The sequence below is a fragment of the Hippocampus comes genome, unplaced genomic scaffold, assembly GCF_001891065.2.
Source record: "Hippocampus comes isolate QL1 unplaced genomic scaffold, H_comes_QL1_v1.1 scaffold17, whole genome shotgun sequence".
NCBI classification, from domain to species: Eukaryota; Metazoa; Chordata; class Actinopteri; order Syngnathiformes; family Syngnathidae; genus Hippocampus; species Hippocampus comes.
The window spans coordinates 1655432-1671751 of NW_017805002.1; the positions used below are offsets into that span (position 1 = coordinate 1655432).

At 43.5% G+C, this 16320-nt stretch overlaps 1 protein-coding gene across 1 annotated transcript in view; it reads left to right on the forward strand.

Moving 5' to 3' along the window:
* The first annotated feature begins 45 nt into the window (after positions 1-45).
* Positions 46-16320, forward strand: part of LOC109507208 (plexin-A2-like) — a 98968-nt gene continuing 82693 nt past the window's right edge. Inside the window, exon 1 of the mRNA XM_019856469.1 lies at positions 46-263. The gene's annotated coding sequence lies outside the window, so the exon portion shown is untranslated. The remainder of the gene's footprint in view (positions 264-16320) is intronic.

A 16320-nucleotide genomic window follows, 5' to 3' on the forward strand; every position in this document is an offset into this window, starting at 1 on the left:
AGAGAGAGGAGGGGAGGGGGGGAGAGAGAGAGAGAGAGAGAGAGAGAGAGAGAGAGATTAAATGTTGGCTACGGGGGAACATGATCAATGCCACAGTTGGGCGGGAGGGTCACTTGATGGAAGAGAGGATGCACGCCGCTGCACAAGCTACTTTGCCGGGCTACCACGCGTAAAAGCCACGAAGCGTCTCCAGGCGAGCGCACGCACGCACGCACGCTGACCTGACCGGACGTCTTCAAGTGTGAGTCTCGTCATCTTTATAGGTGAGTTCCTTCTTGTAACTAAGTTTAAAAAAAAAGGTATGTTTGTGGAGGATACGAGTAGTAGTGGGCTGATGTTCACCAGATTGGTTTGGTGCGTTTGCTGACTGCTGTAGGGGGGACGAATTTTGAACCCTTCCCCTAAATGTGCATTGATTAATCACCACTGTGCACGTGGGACAGACACACACACCAGTCTGGGAGCACTGGGATGGAGATAAACGCTGCACATGCATGCACACACATAGGACAGTAACAGTGTAGTACAGTGCCAAGCTTTACATTGTATCATTTAGAAGGGATTTGCACCCAATGAAACTCCGCTCTCTTCCTGCATGCGAGTTGCCTCTCTCCTGGGTTGTCCTTATCTGGAGGGCCAGTTGGAGCCGCTTCTATTCTTCTTGCTCTTCTCCTTCTTTTCCCCCGGACCTCTCCAGAGGGGCTCGAAGCCTCTGCTGGAGAGGAGGCGAGGCTAGCGTTGGAGCTAAGTCGTCAGCCTCAGCCGTAAAGGCAGCAGCCTGCACTTTTATCAGTCGCCTGCTATATTTAGAATTCAAATGGGTGGAAGTGTGAATGGGCTTTGGGATATGAGCGCTGCTCATCTGAGGGGCATAAGGCTAAATTTACGCTGCAGGTTCCATGAAGTGCCCATATGAAGTGCCTGAAGCAGATTTTTTTTTCAAGAGGCTGTTTCCATGTACATTTCAAGTGGCACCTATTCATTATGACTGTGCTTGCACAATGAGGGATATCTGACATCATAGGCGATATGATTTTGATATTTGGAGAAAGATACCGGTAATTTTGACTCGTAATATTTACGAATACTGGATATAAATCCTCATTTGAAAAGAATTAGGCAATTATATTCGTTTTTCACAAGAAAAAAAATATCAATATAAAAAGAATGAAGCTGTAATTTTACAAGAAGTAATTTATAAAAGGAAAAAAATCGGAATACCTGTATAAAACTTCAAACGTCAATTCACAAGAATGTTTTCTATGTATTTATGTTTTTAAGGGCAAAAGTAATAACTTTTATAATTTCTTTCCCCATTTGGAAAAGGCCTCATTCAAGATAGCCGATTTCATGCAGGGTTTTTTTCCTCTGTCCGCCACCCCTTGTGAGCGAAACATTGTAATTGCATCACTTGAAGCATGCAGAGGAATAAATCCACCCCTAGTACAGCTAACTCACTAGCCAGGAATACTGTTGGAATACTGTCGGATTATTTATTGATCTCTCCTCACTGAGCATTTTATTTTCTGGTCATTTCATCTCTGTATTTTTTTTAGCTATTCTGAGTGCACTGCATCCTGGTGAGAGTGCATTACTTTGTCTTCCTGACCCTGGAGGTGATACCAGAAGACTTGCGTGGCGGTGAAGTCATTGAGAACATCTGTCTGTGTCATCCCCGGTGAAAGCTTTCTCGCTGCTGCCCGTTAGGAAGGCCGAGAAACAAAACCAATATTTGAAACAGTAGATTACACTCTGGTTCAATCAGGGGCAATGAGGTAGGAGCCATTCAAATGCAACTGGGTGGGGTGGGGTGCCTTGTGTGTGTGTGTGTGTGTGTGGGGGGGGCAATGTGGGTCAGCAGCACAGGCGAGTGCATTAGTGCATCAGGCGAATTAGTGTATGTAACACAATTACATGGTCTGTGAGTGCACAGTGGCGGCTACTACTACTACTATACTCATACCCAGAGATCCCCGCCTGCTACCCCCCACCCTCTGTGCCTCCAGAGCATCCACACCTCCCCCAAACTGTGAGCCCGTTGCCCACCGAGAGGTTGATTAAACACGACCGTTAGGAGGCTGCAGCCCAGCGAGAAAGAGTGTTGGCGTATTAGCGTAACATTAGGTACGCCTGCCTAATTTCCTAACGCACAATTCAGGAGATTGACCTGTGAACAAAAGTGTGTGTGTGAGTGTGTGTGTGTATGTGTGTGTGCGTGTGTGTTAGCAGGATGACATTTTTTAAAAGACAGGACTGCACCATTTTTCATTCTGGGGCAGGGGGATACAGTTCCATTGTGACAGCAAAAAGGAAGTAAAAGACCTCAAAAGTGACACTTCAGCTTGTAACATTTTGGAGCGGCTATCACATGGAAAATATGTTGGGAAGAGGCCAGTCCGGACTCGACCATTTGTATTTCCAGGCTAGGGAGGAAAGCCTTATGTGATAAATTAAACCGATTTTCTCAATCGAGTTTTAAAATGTAAAACATCCCAAACACAATGAGGAAAAAATATTGAATTATTTCCTGATCACAGTACAGAGGTCTGGGATTCGATTCCAGGCTCCGGCCTTCCTGTCTGTAGTTTGCCTGCGTGGGTCGTCTGGTTTCCTCCCTTATTCTAAAAATATGCATGGTAGTAGGTTATATGAACACTTTAAATTATCCCTTGGTGAAATTATGAGTGTGAATGGTTGCTTGTCTATGTGTGCCCTGTGATTGGCTGTCAACCAGTTCAGGGTGTCCCCCGCCTTGTGTCCTAAAATAGCTGGCATAGGGTCTAGCATGCCCGCGGCGTGCGTGAGTATTAGCGGCTCAGATAATGAATGGATGGACCAACACAGCACACCACCTACAAATGATACCTGTCATAGTACCAAGACAGACCTGTTGGAGGAAGCTGGGAACTACAACCCATCCAAACTGCAGGAAAATAAAAAGAAGGAGGAGTAACAAGTCCCAGATTTGTGAATCTATTATCAATATTGAACAAGTTTAACATTTATGATTGATAGCCCATGACTGTATTCCAAGCGTAAGAGGGAAGAAGGAAAAAAAACAGTCTGAACACACGCTACACCAGGGGTGCCCATTACGTTGATCGCGATCGACCGGTAGATTGCGGACTGGTCTCAAGTCGATCACAAGGGGTGTAGAGGAAACAAAAAACAAACAAAAAAAAAACATTTGTGTGTCTTTGTGCATGTTAGTACAGTAATATATTTTTTTCGTGTTAGTGTACATCGCACCCTAATCATCTTATCAGTCTCGTTTTCACAAAAAAGTATTTAAAAAAAATGAAATAAAATAAAGCAGGTAAATCTTTAACCTATGGTGGCGCGTGACCTGCGTCACCGGAAGTTGTTAGCGCTCAGCAGTCTGCCATTGCAGCTTGTGACCAGAGCTGTTACACTATATCTTTTTATCGTTATCATGATCATTATTTTCATTCCGTTTGTTTCGTGTACAATTCACCGAGTGCACGGGCAAAAAATAGGAATCCCGAGGGTCGAGGGAAGCATTTTAAAACAGTACGTGTGAGTTACGATAGTTTACAGGCTGCCAAAGTGCCTCGCATGCCTCCACGTCAGGCTGTTGCTCATCATGGCGTGTGTGTGTATATGCGTGTGCGTGCGCGTGCGCGGTAACGGTCGATCGTGGGAGGTTGGTTGATCGAAAAGTCGATCTTCGGCCCAAAAAGTTTGGGCACCCCTGCCCTACTCCATAAAATAATCACTTATGATAATCTTGACATTTGTTAATTAAGCCTGAGATAACTTAAACTGGAAGATAGGATGGGCAAATTTTCCCCAATTATTGGAATGTACATCACAGGTACATTTTGTGAGTAATGTGAAGTCCAATTTTTATCCAATTGCTTGAGTAATGGATGGGGTAATCGGTAGAAAATTAGATTGTACAAATACTCAATGGCTGTAGCCATAAAATGAATACATCACAAACCGTGTTAATAAAACACATTATTATCTTGACAAAGGCAAACATTTTGTATTATACGTAACCAGTGGATGTTGATTTACAACCTGAAGGGAGGTCACACTAGCAGGCAGACACAAGTGTAGAAGGGAGGGGAAAAAAGATGTTGACAATAAATGTGAGCAGAGGAGCCAGGTTGGGAGGTGGAGAAAAACCAAAGAGAAGGAGGGAATGAGAGGAAGGCGAGGCAGTCAACGTGTGGAGAAAAGTGCGGCTCACCTGCCAGATGGCCGCTCGGGCTGCTCAGCATGCAGCCAGCAGTGCACTCTGGCAAAATGTCCTCGTCAAAGATAGAATCCAGATTGCCATGTATTGTTCAGACAAAAGGCCCCCCGAACTTTAGACAACATGAAACATATGATCATCGAAACAAACAAACAAACAAACAAACAAACAAACAAACAAACAAACAAACAAAAATAACCTGGCTAATTCTTGCAGTGGCTCCTCTGGGCTGCTGGGATGTTGGCGCACTCCAGAAAACCTTTTTGGATTTTTTTTTTTTTTTTTGCTTTTTAAAAATAGATTTCACACTTGCCTAGAGTTCATCCCTTGGCAAATATTTCAACTTCACACGGCACCACGAGCAAAAGCGAATAACAGATGCCCGACATTCAAACTCAAGTCTTTAATTAAAAAGTGATGTTTTTGGATATAAAAGGCATGCAAATGTTGATGGCGGGAGTTTTTGAGAGCTTTTCGTGGAACTGTATGGAAATTAACTGAAGCAATCTGTCCTTCAGTTGACTGATTTGAATCAACTGGCTCAGAAGGACCCCCTGGGTGATTACACAATAACAATAATCATCATAATAACACCATGTTGCATTTCCCGCTGTCCTGTGACCATTGAGACTTGACGTCTGGTGAATGACTGACTGCAGCCACTTTTAATCAGCCATTTAGCCACTCAGGAGTTTTGGTATCATGTTAATACTTTGAACAGGAACATAATCAAGTAGTCTGGTAATCATGTTGTAATTATGTCAAAAAATAGCATTTTTGGGGCAAAATCATCCATCCCTCCATCCATTTTCCAATCCGCTTCATCCTCACAAGGGTCGCGGAGGGTGCTGGAGCCTATCTCAACTGTCTTCGGGCAGTAGGCGGGGCACACAGAGACGAACAACCATCCGTGCTCACGCTCACACCTAGGGACAATTTTGAGTGTCCAATCAGCCTGCCATGCATGTTTTCGGAATGTGGGAGGAAACCGGAGTACCCGGAGAAAACCCACACAGGCCCGGGGAGAACATGCAACCTCCAGAAAGGGAGGCCGGAGCTGGAATTGAACCCGGTATTTCTGCTTCACTCATTACGGAAACAAAGCATTTTTTTTTTCAAATTCCCAGTTGTCTTCATGAAAATACCCCAACGATCATCGTACTGAACACCCCATTTACTGCTGAGCTAATGGCGAGTATGGATACCATGACGACCAGGGGAGGCGATAAAAGCAAGTTGCTTCTTCATGCGAGAGAAGGACCAAAAATGTCGGAAAAAAAGTGAGCGGCCAGAAAGGCAATGAAAATATTTTCATTTGTGGATGCAGCACTTCATGCACAACACCGTATGCATGGAGACATCACCATACTCAACTAGCCCCCATCACCATGTGGACTTCATCCAATAGTCACATATTTGCTGCTTATCAGAAGCTAAACCTGTGCATCCAAGACGACTCAATGCAGCTCTGCTTACCTTTTGGCCTGAACATGATCGCAAGGGCATTTCACCCGTGGGGCATGGAGGTGTTTCTGCATGACAGTGCCTCTGTATGATGCTTTAGGCAGTGTAGTTTGGCCATTTTTTTGTAAGTGATACTGGATCTTCTTCGCCAATGAGTGGAGAAACTCGTGTTGGTGTTTCTCAATCTATATCAACCAAATTGAGACATGACTATTGGATGTCAAAACTCAGAAAACTTCACTCACAAACATATTTTCAGGAATAGGCAGATAAAATATTTACTTGGTTATTTAATTTCACACTTGACCGATGTGTAGAGACCAACAATGCAACTATTTGTGTATTATCAATCCAAAAGTCGATTTCCCAGGATATGGCTTCTTTGAGTAAAGCTTATCATCATTCCCGTGATGCCGTGCTGCACTGCACGAGGTCTTGAACTGAGCAGAAGGAGCTTTGTGTTAGATTAAGAGATTTACAAACTTTTAAACTTTCTAAATTATTAACCCGCCGTGAAAAAAAAAATCAATGAAACCTTCAAAAGACAGCCAAAGAAAAGTGACCTCATGATTGAGCCTATTTTTCTTCATTGTCTTCCCATGATTGTAATCAAAAGACATGCCGACATTGGGTTGAAATCAATAAGCAAGCCTTCTATAAAATGAAACAGAAACACTTTTGTCCAGAAAGATGACAAATATGCAACATTACCATTTAACTAAAGGGCTCGTCACGTTACTCGTCACATAGGACTACATTATAATTGGTAAAAATAAATAGGTAATAAATGGATCAATGCCACCACAAGGCCTCACAAGATTCATTCGGGTCAAGGTATGAAAAAAACACCAACATGAGTTCTGGAAAAGTTTTAACGTAACCTAAAAACAAGGATCCCGGGACAGTAATCAGCAATGTCCCTTCGCAAAAAAAAAAAAAACATTGTTCGTCATTTGAATATCCATCCATCCATTTTCCGATCCGCTTATCCTCACAGGGGTCGCAGGGCATGCTGGAGCCTGTCCCAGCTGTCTCCAGGCAGTAGGCGGGGGACACCCTGAACTGTGTGGCAGGCCAATCGCAGGGCCCCCAGAGACGAACAAACATCCACGCCCAACCTCACAACACGCACACACACACACACACACACACACACACACACACCTAGGGACAATTTAGAGTGTCCAATCAGCCTGCCATCCATGTTTTTGGAATGTGGGAGGAAACCGGAGTACCCGGAGAAAACCCACGCATGCCTGGTGGGAACATGCAAATTCCACACAGGGAGGCCGGAGATGGAATTGAATCCAGTACCTCTGCACTGTGAGGTCGACACGCTAACCACTGGACCACCAGGCTGCCCCGTCTTTTGAATATGGCTGTGCAAATACTCAGTCATCCAAAGTCAGCTGGGTTTGACTCCAGGTCACCCGGGACCCCAACAGAGCCAAGAACACCCGAAAACTGATGGACTGCAATGTTTTCAATATTTAGAGTGTTCGATGGGTTGCGTCTTAAAAAAATCAACTTGGAACTATTGATTTTGATGATTTCAAATCTTTGTCTTGTCAGTTCAATGCAGTCTGTGACCCCTTATATCTCTCCAGCCTGAACGGTCAGATCAGTGACAGGACCTTTATAAAATTATCTTAATGCATTCAGTCGCTGCCTAAAATCAATGGCCCACATTCATAATGCAAATCATCAAAGATTACAGAGATTTCCCTGACAGCTGAGCAAGGGAGAGAGTCACTGTTCTCATTCGTGGCCAATCTGGTCAGGACGTCTGGTCCCAGAACACCTGAGCGCTCACACCTTGGTGACCAAATCCAGGCTTGATTTATTTCATAGATGTAAAGAACTTGAAGTCTTATCAAAACGGCCCAGCGAATGTTGCTAACTTTTGACACCCGTGCTTTTCATCGCTTGCCGGGTGAGGCTGTTGTTTAGTTTATTTTCAACATTTCTGAGCACTCCAGAGACTTAAGAAAGTCGAAGCGAGTTTGGGAGTGGAATTAGGGACAAGCCAAGTTGGGGCGAAAAGACCAGAGAAACTGTCAGGGAAGATAATCCAGGTTGATGCGTATATTTGCACAGCCTTCAGATCAGTGGCCGCCGCAAAGGCATTTGCAGTGTGGATTAAATGTTAAAAATGGTTTGGGGAATGGCAGATGCTCAGTGGGAATGCGAGTGGGCTCACAATTTGGCAAGCAGTAATTCACCGTCCCGGTTCTTATCTAAGCACTCAATAAAAGGTGGCTTGATAATATAATTCATCCGCAAAGTATTGTGACACTGTCAGTTTTGTTGGGAGCATATTGTGATACTGTGATGGCAAAGTACCGAGAAGGGCAAAGCATAGGCGGTTTTACAGGCTGGCAAGAGGTGGCAGTTAGGGCTGGGTATTGATACAGATTTCCAAAATCGATTCGATTTGCTTCACAAGGGCCCGATTTGACTCGATTTGATCTTCGATTCACCAATTTATTTTCAAATTAAAGGCCTTCTCGGAAGGAGCAATGCTGCAAATAGGAGAAACTTCTTCCTCTAACTTGGTTCATTTGTTAAAATATGAATATTAAAGGAAGCCAACATATTTATGCTGTAGTCTCTTTTTAATACGTTCACATGGTTTGTCGAGTGTGTCCATTTATGTGAGGGACTAGTTAGCAGCAGTAGTCTTACATTTAGGGGTTTTATTGAGGCACTGTGGCGGCTACACACTGTCGCTCGGCTTTCATCAAGGCTTGCTCCCTGCCATCGAAAGATGTTTTGAAACCAACACAATGTGGCTTTTTTCAAGGTTCACGGCAGTGCACTGAAATTTATTTCCAACAAAAGCACACACTGTGTGGACACCCACACACACACACACACACACACACACACACACACACACACACACACACACACACACACACACACACACACACACACAAAACATGACAAGGTCTTCTATATAGGTTGCGCCATCATTTATAAAAATGTCAGAAATGCTGGTACAAGCTACGAAGTTTAATCAGCTGTGTGTGTGCAGGTATATATGTTTGCGTGGTCAAGGTAAAAACTACCTTGAACCATCAGTGGGGCAAAGCATTGTGATCTGTTTTGTTTGTATCTTGATAATACCAGTCTTGTTGTATGGGAAGGCACTGTGATAAATCCTTGACAAACTATCTTGATTCTATCGGTATTAATGGCAAAGTACCTTGAGAAAGATCAATTCGGTTGGTTTTGTGGCACTACAGGTTTTGCTTGCTAAGTTATGTGCGATTATCAGTATCGTTGTCAAAAACATCATGCATACTACTTTCAGTGTGATTGTGAACGTATCATCGGTACAGTCGTTATGACACTGACAGTATCGTTTGTATCGTAAAGATATCGTTATCGTTTGAAAGGTATTTTGAGACGACCAATTTCCTTGGCTAAGCGAAGTTTGAAATGTATCTTTTTTTTTCCTGCGGAGCAGTTTTCCGAATCAGTGACTTCGTTTTATGAGCAATTTTCTAACTGGAATGTTATTTATTTATTTATTTTGCAGGTTTATCTCAGGGACATGAAGCAAGGGTTTGATTAAACAATAAAAATATGATAATGTAATACATGAATGAACAATTGGTCTTTTTTAATGGAAGTGATCGTTTTTATTTCTTAAATTGTTTTTTTTTTTTTTTTATGGAAGCAAAAGTTTTTATTTCTTAAATTTATATGCAGATACAATAGCAAACTTTAGTTTCTTGTCCAGTAATGTAATTTGTAATGTAATGTAATTTATTGTGCAGACCTCAAAAGACAAAGTCAAAACTCAGGATTCTGTTGTGAAAACAAACAAATTACTGATAAGTTATAAATATTTAAGATTTTAAAAAATTATACTTTTAACATTAGGCCAATCCTGCTCGCTGACATACACCATAACAGAAGATAATTCATTTCTGGTTCCAATTCACTTTTAGTGTGTATGACTTTTTTTCTCCAAATCCCGACACTTACTAATTGTCCTGCTATTTTGTAATGGCGGGCACATCACTCATTATTCTGTCACTATTTCAGGCCGGTGCAGCCCGTCTCAGTCGTCGGCAACAGCAAATCGGCGTCAAGAAAGTACTTACCAGTACTGTCACAGGAAATTGCAGCAAGCAGACAAAAAAACAAACAAGAAATTGGATTTCTTTCAGTCCTAAGGACCACAAGTACATTGCCCCATATTGTTTTATTTCACCAATTACAATGCTCTATGTGTGTTTCTTTTTTTTTTTAAATTTTATTTGGCTGCCTGTGTGTGACGTAGTAAGTACGTTCTCGACGCCGATTGGCTATCGCAGATGGATTGCCGTGCTCACCATTGCTATCCTGCTATTTAAAGTTGGATGTTCTCTGCTTTAATGCAGTTGCAGCCAGACACCTGCGAAAAGTGTAATCGAAAACCCAAGCACTTCATTGCGGTGTCAAAAGCGCTGTCATTCTTAGGATAGCTTAACACTTATGGCTTCTCCATCTTTTCTCATCATCCCTTCGTGAGTATGACGCTTGGGAGAAATGTAGCTTATGTGCTGCCACCCAGACGATGATTACTGACTTAGGAGCGACTCCGCAGCATGTTTTGGTGCATGAGAAGCTAGCCGAAGCTGTTGCTCTCTAGCTGCTCCTGCATAAGTAGCACAGAGCTTCCCCCGACATTCCGACTACTTGCGGTAAATGATGAGAGCCCAGCAAATTTTTTGGGGGGGGACCATAAACAGTAAGTAAAAATGAGTCATAAAATAAAAGGTTTGACCCGCAAACAATGATGCAAAACCACTTATTTCAATCCCTGGTAAGTACTGTGATACTATTAACATTGGTATCATGCTACCACAGCAGTTTCATTGGGAATGTGTGATAATCTTATCAGTGTATTCAGTGTATTGTGGTAAAGTATCACGCTTCTATGAGTGTCATAGGTGAACGTATTGTGATATTCACTATTGTTGCCAAAATATTATGAAACTGTATTATCAGTATTCATTAGTATTGTGATAATATCGGTATCATTGGGAAATAATTATAATACTATACCTATTCATATCTTATACTATTTCTGTTTCTCCAATACTATTTTTGCACTTACCTATTTGTAAGCATGACATCATGATTCATCAGCAGCTGAGTTAGCAGCGTTTCCTTTTATATTGTAATTTCTTTGATCTTGACAATTCGTGCCAGCTATTTCCAAGCTTGGCATCATTGGCCATGCCAAGCCATATGGGCCAAAGGTGGGGGTTGGGGGGGGGCCGGCGAAAGCAAGGAAACACACAGGAGCTTCCTCAAAATAAGGCTTTTGATTTTGCTTGCGTGCGGCAGCGCCAGATTTATAGATTTATGGACATATGCGCGTTGCGGCTTCACGGGGATGCACGACAGCGCCGAGTTTGATTATTTTTCCTTGCCGGGGTGCAGTCGCTGCCAAACGTAATGGATTTCCCCCTGGCAGGTCCCGATGATTTATGCATGCAGAGGCAACGCGGCCCAACGAGCTCATAACCGAATCAGTCTGAGTGAAAATGTATCGTTGTTCAACACGAGAGCAGACTGTCAACCGGGACAAAAAAAAAAAAAAAAAAAAAGAAAAAGGAAGGACTCTCAAAGCTGCAGTCCGAGTAGTGGACCGGGCTTGATAAAAATGCCTATGAAAGAATTGTATGAGTACAAAAGACTGCTGCTGCTGTAGTACTCGTCTTTAGACTGGAGAGTGAGATCACATTTCAGATCATCCTCAGTTTAAAATACGGTTCCAATCCTACAGCTGCAATGTAACCTGAATTTGCATGTCAGCCTGAACATACCGCAGTCTTTTGTTTTATTGTTTTTTTGGGGTTTTTTTTTTCTTTGTTTTACTGTCATTATGCATTTGAAAAAGCTGTCTTACTCTTCCCCCCACAAGCTCTTTAATAGTCCAAAGTGGGATAGAAAATGATCAAATGTGCTTTGTGACTGATTGGCAACCAGTCCTGGGTGTAGTCTATCTTTTGCCTGATGTCAACTGTGACAGGCTCCAGCTCACCTTAAATGGGGAGAAGCAGTATAGAAAATGGATGGATGGAAGAATCTCGAAGCCCGAGCCCGAGTCCAATGAAATGGCTAATACCAAGTTGTCACTACAAAAGTCTTCTGCTGTCCTACTCATCTTCAGGCTGGAGTGCTAGGATTTACATTTCAAACGATCATTGCGTATTCCCTGCAGCGGCGTTGTCCGCAGATCCTTTTGTGGCGGGTAGTCCACGGCTCACCCCTTTTAATCTCACTCATGCACTTAAGAAACATTAAAGATGAGGCATGCGGGGTAGTTGATGCAGCAGGTGATGCATCACCGCGACCACAAACGCATACTCCCTCCCCGTCCTTCTTTGCTGAATTATAGAAGAGCCTCGTTTGGGGTTTTCATCCCAGAACTGGAGGTCACTTTTACTTTCCACCCTGTCGCTCATCGCCTATGCAGCACGAGCAAGAGGAACCTGCTTGAGGTCGACATTAACCGGGGAGGACCGACAATGAGATTTATGGACGAGCGGAGACAGAGCCCAGGAAAGAGGGATGGGAGGAGAGCGGCTACGCATGGCTAAATCCGACTGTGGCAGTCATGCCCTTCATCTGGCCGCCTTTTCCTAACAGCAATTTCAGATACAGTCCCGTATCTGCATGTATAATGCATGTGGTTGCAGATACTGTAATGGCATGCGATGCTGGGGGCGTCGGAGTCGGGAAGGGTGAGGGGTTTACCGCCTATGTTGTGGCAATGTGTCGGAATTGTCCCCCTGTGTCACATTTGCCTCGGCCCGGCTCCCTTCGAGCATTCTCCGCTTATTAGAAGTTGAGCACGTTGCCATGACATAGTGCCATTTTACCGCTCCCGCCAGACATCCACTGCCGCTCTCGCATTGAGATTAGTGGCGAGGGCCTGGGGGAGTCCTGAAGCTCACACAGTCTGCGCTGACCAATAAAAAGTCGCCGGTGGCAGCAGAAAAAGCAATCATGGTTTTTATTTGCCGCAGAAGAGGAAAAAGAAAACAAAGTCACTGCGGAAACATCCAGGCGTGCAAAGCTATAAGGCAATGAATGACGTTAGATCCAATTGCATATTTTGTCATTAATCTGTTGCTGTTGGGCAAGTGTGATGTGTGCTGCTGTTTAGATGCAAATTGATGCGCGCACACACACACACACACACACACACACACACACACGCACACACACACACACACACACACACACACACACACACACACACACTCACACACACACTATAGAACAGTATCAATCAACAGCCCCAACCACAAAAGCATGGTACACACATACTGACCATCTGGCCTATTTGGTGCCTTTCCCCTCCATTTTCATTCAGAGTCCATTCTTGCACATAATTAAAATGCACCAAAAAAAAACACTAAGATTAAACATAAATGTATTGTACTTAAAAGTTCAATTAAACTAAACTGTACATGACAAATGTACTGTACAGCAGGGGTCCCCAACCGCTGGTCCGCGGGTCCTTTGGTGCCGGGCCGCACAGAAAGAAAAAATAACTTACATTTTTTCCGTTTTATTCATTTCGGAATCTAAAAGATGTTTTATTTTGAAAAATTACCGGATTCTCTGTTATATCAGTCGACAGTGTGTCAGTCTTGACGCAGGTGAATGCGCGCTTCTCGGTCATGTGATAGGTTACCGCATAAAAAAACCAAACGTCTTTGAAAAGTTTTTTCGGGAAGGGGAAAAGGCCCAGCCAGGAGACAAAAGAGGAGTCAACGACTTTCAAGAAAGAGAAGGCTACATTGAATAGACAGTATGAGGAGTACGATTTCAAATACGGCTTTATCTCAATGGGAGATTGACACGCACCAAGCCTACTCTGCATAATAAGCGGCGATGGTGAGTCGTATTTTTCATGCACTTTTTATTTGCGGAGTATCTTATTTTGAAGGCACGTAAACGTTACCATAGCAACCAGAGAACTTGCAGCCTAGATAGAACGTTCCTCGTGTCATGATTCGTGTTTATTATTATGTTTCGAGAATACCACACTTTTCATGCAGGTCATATCATATTAGATTGTTGTATCTATCCGGCCTTAAAGGCCGGTCCCTGAAAATATTGTCTGACATGAAACCGGTCCGTGGGGCAAAAAAGGTTGGGGACCTCTGCTGTACAGGATAAAAATAAAACAAAACATTTAAGCCACTGTACCATCATGCACAATTAGAACATTTAGTTCAGTGATTCTTTTTTGTGTCACTAGAGGGAGCCCACATAGAATGAGTGGTACTTTATGATGGAGTGGTCCCCAACATTTTTTGCACCACAGATGGGTTGAAACAAGTACTGTACAGGGTTTTGGATACACGGCTACTTAGTTGCGGCTAAACTACGAATGATATGTGGGCAGCCTGTGCAAACCTCTCTCGCATTATCAGGCTTTCCACATCACCACTTGGGTGCTACTTGTTGAAATGATTCAACAGGATTGTTGTGTTGCCTGTTTTTTAAGGACTTACTTTGTACAACAGCTTTGCTTACTCCATGCTGCTTTTGAGACACTGCCACACAACCAACTGTTGGTGACATTTCATTTTATAATCTGCTTATCCTCGCAATGGTCGTGGGCGTTCTGGAGCCTATCCCAACTGTCTTTGGGCAGTAGGCAGGGTATACCATGAACTGGTTGCTAGCCAATCGCAGGGCACACATAGACGAACAACCATGCACGCTTACACTCAATTTGGACAACTTGGAGTGCCCAATCAACGTGCCATGCATGTCTTTGGAATGTGGGAGGAAACCGGAGTACCTGCAGAAAACCCACACAGGCAACATGCAAACTCCACATAGGAAGGCCAGAGCCGGAATCAAACCCCACACCTCTGCATTGCGAGCTTGACGTGTTAACCAGTCATCCACCGTGCCACCCTCTGTGGGTAACAATCTCTTCAAAATAGTTCAATCTTGGGAAGACAACACCACGTCATGGCTGTCCATCAGCTGTACGTTTCGCTGCCGGTCACGATTTACTTCTCATTTCTTTTTACTTTCTGTTCACGTCTTCTAATTGCAAACCAAAGTAAAGAAAAAAAGATGGTCTCTGACTGGCTTCTGTCACGCACATTTTCATTGCATCGGATTGCTCGCTGATTCTCAGAGCTGGACACTGTAATATTACAATTCTTGATCATGTAATCATCAAGTCTGATTTATATTGCCCTTTGGAAGGTTATCAACAGAGTGGGGTGGGGTATTTTGGGGATGACGTATTTTTCTGTAATTAAAACACACCGTAAAGAACATTTAACATGTACTGTATAGCAAATACCGTATGTGTACCATCAATGTGGTCATTACAGTCTTTGTGCTTAATGTAATTTGACGCCTAGCCTACTGCTACTACTACGGAACAGAGGCAGATCCCACAAATGTAGACCGAGACAAAATAAACTTAAAGAAAAACTTTATGACAGAAAAGCGCGAAACCGCATACTGTTTTTACAGTCGGAATCGGCCTCGCAAACGGACTCTACTGACACCTACAGGAGCGAAGTGGTTAGACAATAGCTTTAACTTTAATGTCCTAGGTTTTACATGGCTGTCTATATGTTGCTAGGGAGAATTATTGGTGCCTGATAAACATTTGCAAAAACTAGCCACGCCCACTAGGCCGTTTGATTGACAAACTCGGGGCTGACGGCACAGGGAGCCGACAAGAACAAGAACAAGGTGTACAGACAAACTCACCCGGCACGACAGGAATTAATGAGGATTAAGAGACGCGTCTTTTCATACACTGTTAATTTCACAATTGAATCACTGCTCTGTATTAAATATAAATTTCACACCCCACTGCCCTCGGTGCAGACTGAATGCTCATATAATGAAAATGAACCAAAGGCCAAATGTCATGAATTTCATTGTGGCAACAGGGCATATATCCTGTGGGGGTGTCTGCAGCGTGAGCATTTATGCTACATATTATGTCCTCTGAGGCTTGTGTGTGTGTGTGTGTGTGTGTGTGTGTGTGTGTGTGTCCCTGGGCTGCCGCTATGGCGATAAAACGCCGCGGACTGCTCATCACCAAAACGCTGCTTTTCCGAATAAACACGCCTCCCTCGCTGTGATCCAATATGACATTCGCTCTAAGAGTCAGCGCTAATAAAGACGCTGTTTCTACGCCCTAATTCTCCCGACGTGAGCCCGGGAAGGTACCAGCCCGTGCGATTCTTCCACTACGCCCGCCTCGGCTACGTTTGACCTACTTCTGTCTCCGCAACATTGTAAAGAGATCCACTAATTGCCTTCATTTATTCATTTGGAAGTCAAGTTGTGTTGCGGTTGGCGGCGTCCCAGCTCGTTCATGTGTAATGTGTACAAACGCTACGTCACGCACACGCACACACACCGTCCTTCACATGTGTGTGTACAGCAAAACCCGGCAGGAATAACCCATCATGCAGGCTACACTGTATGCTCGAGTAGTGTGAGACCCATTGTAGACACACTCAGGCAATAAAGTAGACATAAAATGCATTTTTCATCATTTTAAGTTTTAAGTTCCCAGGTCTTAACATGTACCCGTATGTGACATGCTTATGTTAAAAATCCCCCAA